This window comes from Mchenga conophoros, linkage group LG1 (assembly GCF_057382185.1).
Source record: "Mchenga conophoros isolate Kocher_MC1m ecotype Shallow Benthic linkage group LG1, M_conophoros_male_GT1.1, whole genome shotgun sequence".
Lineage (NCBI taxonomy): Eukaryota > Metazoa > Chordata > Actinopteri > Cichliformes > Cichlidae > Mchenga > Mchenga conophoros.
In genome coordinates this window covers 31,003,356-31,013,087 of record NC_140526.1, presented here as the reverse complement: position 1 = coordinate 31,013,087, position 9,732 = coordinate 31,003,356, and positions in this window count along the sequence as shown.

Sequence of the window (9,732 nt, the reverse complement as noted above, 5' to 3'; positions counted from 1 at the left end):
TATCTGCTTTTGAATACCTTAAGTTTTAAATGTTCCTATTTTGCTCATTAGTTGAGTGTTCCTTGGTAATGGATGATGACATGAATCAGTATCTTGAAGAAGTGCACTAACAGCAGTAATTTAGTACTCAAAGTGGAACAAAGCACAATATCCAGGTTGTTACATTCAGCAGTTAAAGGCCCAGCAGACTTTAAGAAAAACTAAGCAGAAACAATAAGTGGCAAAATATTAAGACTGTATTCTAATTGAAAAAAAGTGGCTTTAATGTGTTTTTTCCTTATCTTCTATCATACATACACTGTTACAATGGTAAACACGAGCTTCAGTTTCAAATCATGACGTCAGTATACGTGTAATGAGCCAAACACTCAGACTTCAGACTGCTTTGCATGCGACAAAACAATTTTTAGCTTCCTGTGTTGTCAGTGAGACAAGATATTACTGATGACATCTCAGACAAACAGCTCTGGCTGTCAGCAAATAAGTCCCGGCCATCTGCTCTTTAAACCTTCTGTTTGTAAGGGGCAACCAATCAGAAGAATGTTAGCTTAAAGGCAGAGCACGCAAAACAGCTTGTTTCAGACAAGGGAATTTGAGGAACTGCACCAGGGTCCGATAGAAAATGAAGAGAGGTCAGTTTGAACTGCGAATCATGCACAGCTACTCTAATCAAGTAAAAATAGAGAAGAGAAGGAGCTGGAAATAAGAACAATAGTGAAGACTTTTTCACTTCACTAGCTCAAAATAAATGAAATGGCTGTAATTTTTAGAAACATCAGAAATGTCCCACAATGTTTCCATGGACGTCCCGATGCAGGATGGGTGGGTAACTGTTGTAAGCTGTCAGCTCGTATTGTAGTTGAAATTAGGAAGGCGCACAGGAAGGGCATGCACCCATTTCTTTTAGATTTCAGAAGGAGGGAGTGTGGATCAATTAAAAGATCCCTGCATTGTTCTGTTTTACATACTCCCTACTGACACAGCTAAAGCGAGTTTAGATTCAGGATTAAAGAGTTTCACAGCCTATACCTAGAGATGGGGTGGGACACACAAACGTGTCATTTGGATTTTAGAAAGAGGGAGTGTATCAATTAAAAAATCATTGTCCAGTTTTGTATTAGATCCTTTATACAGAAACAGCTTGTGTAAAGTCAGGATTAAATACAAGCTGGACGTGTAAGCATAGTTTCATCTGTTGGCTCTCGGAAATTTTGTAATGAAGAGTCATCACCAAATCAGTACGCCACATAGATTATAGTTAGGAATACTCATCGGTAACCATGTGGCAGAACAAAGAGCATTCAACTCCTCTGGCTGGCTGCCCTGCTCTCCTCTTAAATTCACACTGCTCAGACTGTGTTCACCCTCCTCTCTCCTTCCGTTGGCATTCCGTGCGCATCTACAGCCCACAGGCGTATTTCATCCGGAGTAACCAGTCAGACGAGCCATCGAGGTTTACTATTGTCCTCATAAAATGCCACAAAGCTGGGGCATTCTCCGCCCTGGCAGCACACTGCATTAGAGAGACAAAGTGCCCAGGGAAAGAAACACACATTCATTTAGACAGATTTGCTTCTAAATGGCCAATTTGTCAAGTCCACTCCAAGAGTGTTTACAGGGAAACAGAGCTCGGCTCTCTGTCTGTTGTCATCTCCCGGTACTCTCAGCCTGGTGTAGTATGCCAGGACTATTTGTCATAGTTTCAAGGAATATGAACTTATTACATACCAAATAACCTACACAGAAATGGATCAATTTAAATCCTACAAAATCCAGTAACATGCTGTTTGTTCTTTTGGCAAACGACGCCCTGCTTTCTGTGGCCTAAAACAAAGCTTCTTAGTGTTTGTGGTTTTACTGCGCTGTAAATCCGCCATGGGTTTATTGATAATCTCCACTTATTCCAGGCCATATCTCACCTGCTGGACCCCGGCTTGTGCACCTGACTATGCAAAGTGAGCTGAACGCATCCAGTAATAATAATAGCAGCAGCTGGCATTTGGAAGCGCACGTGAAACACTGCAAACAATACTGACAAACAGCAGTTAGGCTGGCAGTGCGGTAAAACTGATAAAGCAGTTATAATGAACTAGCTCCAATAAAATGAAATAGCAGCTGTGAAAATGACACTTTGTGTAAATGAGGTGCTGATAACATTTTGGCTGGTTGCAATGGAGTCGTAAATGAAGGAAAACAGGACCGTCTGGATCAAGGGAATAACAGGTGAGCACTTCAGAGAAAAGCAGAAGTAAATGAAACACTATTACTGCAACAGTGGGTATCTATGAGTACAGTTAATATCCGTGTTACAGCTTTCAATCAGGCTGGGCTCTCTAACTGGCCCATCGCGCCACCTTTATTATTTTAAATTTAACTTTATTTTTTTTCTGCCTTTCTGTTGTAGAGTTTCTGCCGTGTTTGGGCCAAGCTTTAGCTGGCGGCCTCAAATTTGACTAGATGGTATTACATGGTCAACTGAGTGACTGCAAGGTGCCCAGGTCCTGTGGTTGCAACACAAGCCCCAATCATCCCCCCTCCACCACCGTGCTTAAAGGTTGGTGATAGTTGAAACGCTTATCCTGATGTGCTGTGTTTGATTTTCTTCAGACATGGGGTTTTGCATTTTGGCCAAACATCTCTATTTCAGTGTTAACTATCCAAATAATATTGCTACAGACATCTTGTGGTTTGTTTGTTTGTTTGTGGTTTGTCAGCTTTGCAAACCGAAGCTGTCTTTTCTCTCTCTCCTGCGAATGCTCCCAAACAAGTCGTACTCGTTCAGTCTTTTTCTAATTGCACTGTCATTAACTTTAACAGCTAACATACTAACTGAGGCCTGTAGAATCTGAAATGTAGGTTGGTTTGTGTTTCTCTGTGTGCTGCATGCTCTAACCTCGGAGTGATTTTGCTTGGACATTCATTCCTGCAACAAGTGTGACATCATGCAAACACACATCTGAATGCTCCAACTGCTAAAACCTGTTTTTATATATCAGGTAATCCTGTGCATTTGTGTACTTAATTTTCTGAGTCCTGCAAATGCTTTGTTTTTCACAGCAGTCACCAGCTCCATAAAACTGCAGCAAAACAAGAAAAAAAACACACACATTCAAAGAAAGGCATCGATAAATGTCTCAAGACTTCTTTGTTGCTGTGTTTTACTTTATGTTGTTCCTGGGATTTTTTCCAATGATTTAGATATTTTGGCTCATCATACTGAAAAATGAAGTGTAATACATAGGTCATAAAAGAAAACATTCAGTGCTCTCACACAGCTGACATCTGTGTTTGAGAATTTGAGGCTTGCCTTAGTCTTCAAGCTGTACTTGTGTTCCTGCATCTCCAAATTTATTCCAGCAAGTATTTTGGTTTTAATTCATTTCAGAAACCTTCAATGTACACACTACACAACATTTGCAATTAATTTCAGGAGCCTCAGCCAAGGTTTCCTCTCACCTCATGTCTCAGTGTCTCCTCAGGAACATGTATGCAAACCAATGCAAACAAGTACTTACGAATGAAACATATAGTTTCATGATGGAAGCTCAAAACTGTCCCCGAGCTCTCAGAAAAAACATACTTGGGGAGTGTTGGCTCTTGCAAATGACATCATATCCTGTCACAACACATCTGCAGCCAACTTAAACAACGTGGAGCTTCATAAGCAGCAGCATGTGTGAGAAAAGGCTTGATTAAAACAAGCAGCATCCCAAAGAGAGGCCTAAACCTGCTCAGTTACATCCTGAACAGCACAGTTTGCAGGTGTGCCCTGCGTGGCAATGCGTTTTGTTGAGGAGGTGCAAGTAGGCCAAGTCTCTATCGCAATGTCACATCAGAAATTTTAAAAAAGAGAGGAAAAAACTGGATGCTCCACTGCAAGAGCAACACACATCCCCCTGAGATAAAGCTCAGCATTGTGCTCGGTGTTAACAGCGTGTACTAGTGAAATGCAGACGGGCAGGCCAGGCTCACACCCCCTGGGTCAGGTAGTTTTTATGTGGGACAGTCATTGTATGAGCAGAAAAACTGCTGGAGAATTACAGATTTATGACTTGTACTTTTCCAGCTGTCTTTTGTAACAAAGAAAGAATGAAAAAGAAAAAAACAAAACTCCAGCTTCAAGTATTTAAAATCTGGTGTGCAACAGAAACACAATTAAGAACAGATTGATGGCTCTGAGAACGGTTGATGACTCTTACCAGCATCCTTTGGAAACTAGACAATTGGAACAATATGTTTTTAACATGTGAGGTAAATGAACTAAAAACTAACATTTATAATAGATATTATTTAAAGCTCACTGAGATTCTACACCACAAGTTAAAAAAAAGAAGTATAGCAACAAGACACAATGAGCTGATTTGTGACCTTTAGAGCTGCAGCTACACGTGGCTTCTTTCAACCTTAAAAAACACATTACCAGTGCGTTTGTGCTAAGCTAAACTAACTAACCGTTGGTAGTGACCTTACATGTGCTGTACAAAAATGAGACTGGTATCACTTTTTTTAATTAGCTCTGTCCTAGAAAGAAAAAATGCCTTTTTACCACAAAATGCCAAACTCTGACTCTGAACTCTCAGCAAATTACAGCAGCCTCATCATTTGGCTCTTTATTTGGCTCAAGCTAAAAGAAAAAAATGCAAACATGAAAAGCAATTTTTCTTAGTTTCACCACATGCGTGCGCTTGAAAATATTGTGGCCTGTGTCACTCGGTGGACACTGTTAACCACGCTGGCCGTGGTAATATATGGACACTGCGTTTTGTGGGACGCCAGATCTTTCAGCGGTCGGCTCGCTGGGTTCAATTTGTTATTGCTGGGAGGAAAATGAAAGAATCCAAAGAGCTAATGAAGCACAGATGCTTATGTGGAGAGAGAGAAGCAGACTAAAGGATGAGAGCAGAGAGGGAAATGAAAATGTACATGTCATGTACTACCATGGTAGTTTTCACAGACTACAGTTAATCCATCCGTGAAGATTCAGACCGTCATTTCTCATCCTCTGCAAGTGCTGAGTAGTAGTTAAGTAGTTAAAATGGACTTGAACTAAAATCCTTAGGGCAAGGGGGAACCAGGACGCCAGGTTAGGGGGGAGATATCATCACCCCCACCCAAGATTGGGTACCAAGCCCCAAGTGTGCAAAGAGAAGGATCGTTGAGTGCGAGAGGAACTGACCTGAAAGATAAAATCATAGCCAAGCTTGAAACCTGCATCCCCTGTAGCCAAGACTACGTGAAGTACCCTCAGAAGATCTACTAGATGATGTTAATGCAGCACTACAGACGATACCTACAGTCTCCATTAACTAACAGACTAACAAGCTGATCTACAATATGGCAGCAGTGATGAGTGAGATGCTTGGCTACAAGTTGAACAGTCACAAGAGGCAGTACCCTCTATGGAGAAGGAGGCTAGAGGCTAAGATCAAGGTAGCACGGAGGGAGGTTAGCCAACTATCGGAGTTGCAGAAAGGTGCAATGAAGAAGGTGCCTAAGAAGTACAGGAACCTGTCCATACCTGAGGCCTTGGAAAATGCCAAGCAATGACTCACAGACTTGGCCAGCCGCTTGAAGAGGTACACCAGAGAGATCGAAGGCAGGAGAATAAACCAGCTGTTCTGCACAGAACCAGCCAAGGTGTACTCTCAGTGGCAGGGGAACAATATGAGAAGAGCACCACCAAGGCTGGAGACTGAGGAATACTGGAAGAGCATATGGGAGAAGGACGCAACCCATAACGGCAATGCTCAGTGGCTAGTGGATCTGAGGGCAGACCACAGCGACCTCCCTGAACAGGGTCCAGTAACCATCACAGCGGCAGACATCCAAGAAAGGGTCTCCAGTATGAAGAGTTGGACAGCACCAGGACCTGACATGGTTCACGCCTACTGGCTGAAGAAGCTGACTGCACTCCACGAGCGTCTGGCAGCACAAATGAACCAGCTGCCAGCTGATGAGAGACACCGGGACTGGCTAAGCCAGTGGTTCCCAAACTCTTTTTGCTGCTGGGCTCCCCTTTGTTTTACAAGAAAAATGTTCGCGCTTCGTCATTTGGACAGCCCAGCGCGTGCTCCCGACGAAGGGAAAAGCAATTATGCAGGGGAGACCTACCTTGGCACTTGTGCAGGTGAAGCCAAAGGGAAGATATGCTTCACCATATTTTCTAGTCTTTGGCTTAGAATGAAGTTGGTTTGGAAACATATTCAGCGATGCTTCATCTCCTGCTTTGCGTTTGTGTGGGCGCCCATGCTAGCAGTGTCCAAGCATTGTAGTTCTTTTCCCCTTTTCATACCGGCTTCTTGGAAAGCCATGTTTGCTTTACATGGCTGGGCTGTATACTTTGTCATGCTAAAAAAAATGAAGCTTTTGCCAGGTAGATATATAATGACAGAGCCTCCACTGTGTTTTACACTGTAGACACTCACTGTTGCACTGTTGACCTCCTATGTACACAATGACAATGAGTTGAACCACAAATTTGGCTTCTTGACAGCCGCCCTTCCACTGAGACCATTTCTGATGACATTTCAGTGAACAATAATCAACTGAAGGGCCAGATGTATCCCTCAGGTCCTGTTTCAGGTCTTGCTCGATTTTTTTTCCATATTTCTTAAGGACATGACTTTCACATACTGTTCATCTGCTGTAGACAGTTTTTTCTTTCTTCTTCTTTTTGTCTTCCCCTCATGCAGTTTCCTCAGATTTGCTAAAGACACACTGCACAGCATGCTGAGATATGCCAAGTCTATCATCTATCTATCTATCTATCTATCTATCTATCTATCTATCTATCTATCTATCTATCTATCTATCTATCTATCTATCTATCTATCTATCTATCTATCTATCTATAGTCTGACTTGGTGGCTGTGCTGCTGGGTGTGAATATTTAGCACTCAATCAAAATATACATATACATATATATAAATATAGTGAAGCTATCCAACTGTTTGAGAGCATAGAGGCGTGTCTTTGGTCTCAGCCAACCTCATTTAATCAAAACATAGTTTATCATGTAGCTTACTGGCAGGGAAGCTTTAATCAGAGGTTTTCCAATACACCTCTATGAAATGTTGTGGCACAGAGGAAGCACTGATTTTAGGCTCTCAAGTAGAGCTCTAAATCCACAAAAAAACTTGTAAATAAGCATTTTACATAAGGCTTAACTCTAGCCATGCAACCATGAGTAAATATTTCCCTCCACTGCAATTTCCTAGCAGACTTTTTACATTATTTGCAGACCATTTGCACAACATTTCAATGAAAATTGTCAAACTAGATAATTTTATTGTTTCACTGTAGATTGTTTTGATAAGATGAATGCCTCTTGTAATTATCTGCTGCATAGAGATTTCGTACCAGGAGAGGAGAAGAAATATTTGTGGTGTCTTGGAGTTAAAATATAGCACCTCTCACTTCATAAATAGCAGCTGTAACAGACTTATGCTTTCAGCAGACACAGACGCATTCAATGCTCCACTGAGGTAATTTTCTTGGAAAACTTCCAGCAATGTGACTATTTTGCCGTGTGTAACAGAGGACATCAGCGTGACGTCGCAGTCAGCCCACTCCTTCACACCGCACAGGTCAGAGGTCAACAGAAGAGCATTTCAGGACAGACAATATGGCTCCCTGGAGGTATGGATGAAGCTACAGCTTGTCTAGCCATCTGCTTCAACCTGCCCCCATTACTCCAGCTGTCTTCACACTCTCACACACACTGGTGTGACACAGTGGTTGACTCCTGCTCTTTGTGCCTCTTGAGATCTCCAGAAGACTGAGTGCTGCACAAAGCAGGTATGTTATACCAAGCTCACTTTGGTAGTTCATGGCATTGATCCATACAGCAGGACAACTTTAAATGTAATTCAATGGCATGAATTCTAGTATATTTTAAGTTAGGCTGTAGTTGCAGTCACCTGGGGCAAGGCCTCGCCTGAAGGCAAAATGCTTTAAAGTAATTGACTAAATCTGTGAAGGTCTTTCTCTATTTTTCACCCCTTAAGTTAATTCTTCAGTTACATCACTTTCATCTGCCTTTTCAAGCTGTCACAGTGAGCCTTGCAGCCTTTTTAAACATTTATTTTCATCTATGATCCTTAAAAAGTCTTGTTAAATCCAAAAATCTGAGATATTACTTGATTAAAACATAAACTTCATGTGTGGTGTGTAAATATACTGACTAAAAATATAGGACAGGACAGTCTTACTTTCAAGAACTGAGATATTAAGTTTGGTCTTATTACATGAAACACAGACACACAGACACACACCAGAATTACTCAGAAAGAAATGTGACTGCACAGTAATGTGAGTGCCAGCCATATTACAGAAAACTGTCATTATAAGACAGGGAGAATTTTGCTCTACCGTGATTTATACTGACTCTTGGGTGATTCTGGAGCAAAAATGAGTCAATACAGACGTTGTCCGCCAAATGAAATCAGTAAGTTTTGCACTGAATAATTCATGCTGCTTTCACTCTTTGCTGAGCGGCTGTATTTAATTTCAGACACTGAGTGGAGTTTAGGGCTCTGTTCTGTTTGTTCACTAGATGTCAGTGTAGTTTCTTGTGATAAAGTTCTGCTAATTCTGCCTAAATCACATATGCACATCTTTGAGCAGTAACATGAGATTTTATTTAAAATTCAAACCGACAGCTTGCTCTGTAACACACACACACAGATGTTGATGATTAGCCTGTTAAATGTGCTATTACAAATGATTGATGAAGGATGCCTCTTGTTGCCTACTATGAACTTCATATTACTTACAGAGGCAAAAGTTGGTCTGGAGGCATGGATCCGTCCTTCTTTTATATACAGTCTATGATCTGTATAAACCCACAACAGCACCAACAAACAAAATAGCATCGACTGCAGCGTTCAAGTATTCATAATTTCAAATGTGAGGCTGTTAAGGAGGGACATGTGCATAAAGCAGTGTACAGGAGGTCTGTAGTTTTTTTGTTGATGATGTAGCATGCCATTGAATATTGCTGGGTTTAAATATTAACTATACTCTGAGTGTACAACAAGGTCAATTAGTCCCATAGGCAACGAGTCCCTCTTATTCACTTTTCTCAATTCAACTGACATGTTTTTATTATGTCTGTACGACTCTGTGGGCACTGTGATCTGACTCATTAAGAGGACAGTCTGGGCTGCAGATGGCCTTTGAAATCAAACTGAACGATGCTGCAGTGGTTTGGACGTCACCTCACAGCAAGAAGCTTCTCGAGTCGACTGGAACGTTTCCGTGCGGAGTTTGTTCTCCATGCATGTTTGTGGGTTTGTTCCAGAGCTCCAGCTTCCTCCCACAATCCAAAGGCACGAAGCTTGGATATCACCAACTGTAGGTGTGAATGCGAGGGTTCAGTTTAATGGACTACCTGGGATCGACTCCAACCCTCCGATTGTTGTATGGATGAATTTGTCATTTAATGCGCTCCTCCAGAGAAGCAGATCTATTATCTGTTTTTGTTTTTATTAATTTAATCTAATTGAATTACTCACCTGTGATTTTCTGCTTCCTCAGACTAGCTTTAGTGAATATTTGTATTTAAATAAGCAAATCTTTACCCTCAGGGTAACATGTAACGAGGGCTCCACGTCATTAATCAACAACACATTTGTCGCATTGCTGTTTGGCTCTGGGTTTAGTTAAAGGCTGAATCGAGCCCCACGTCATCCCTAAGGTCATACGGTTCCTGTGCGGGATGACAAACCTCTT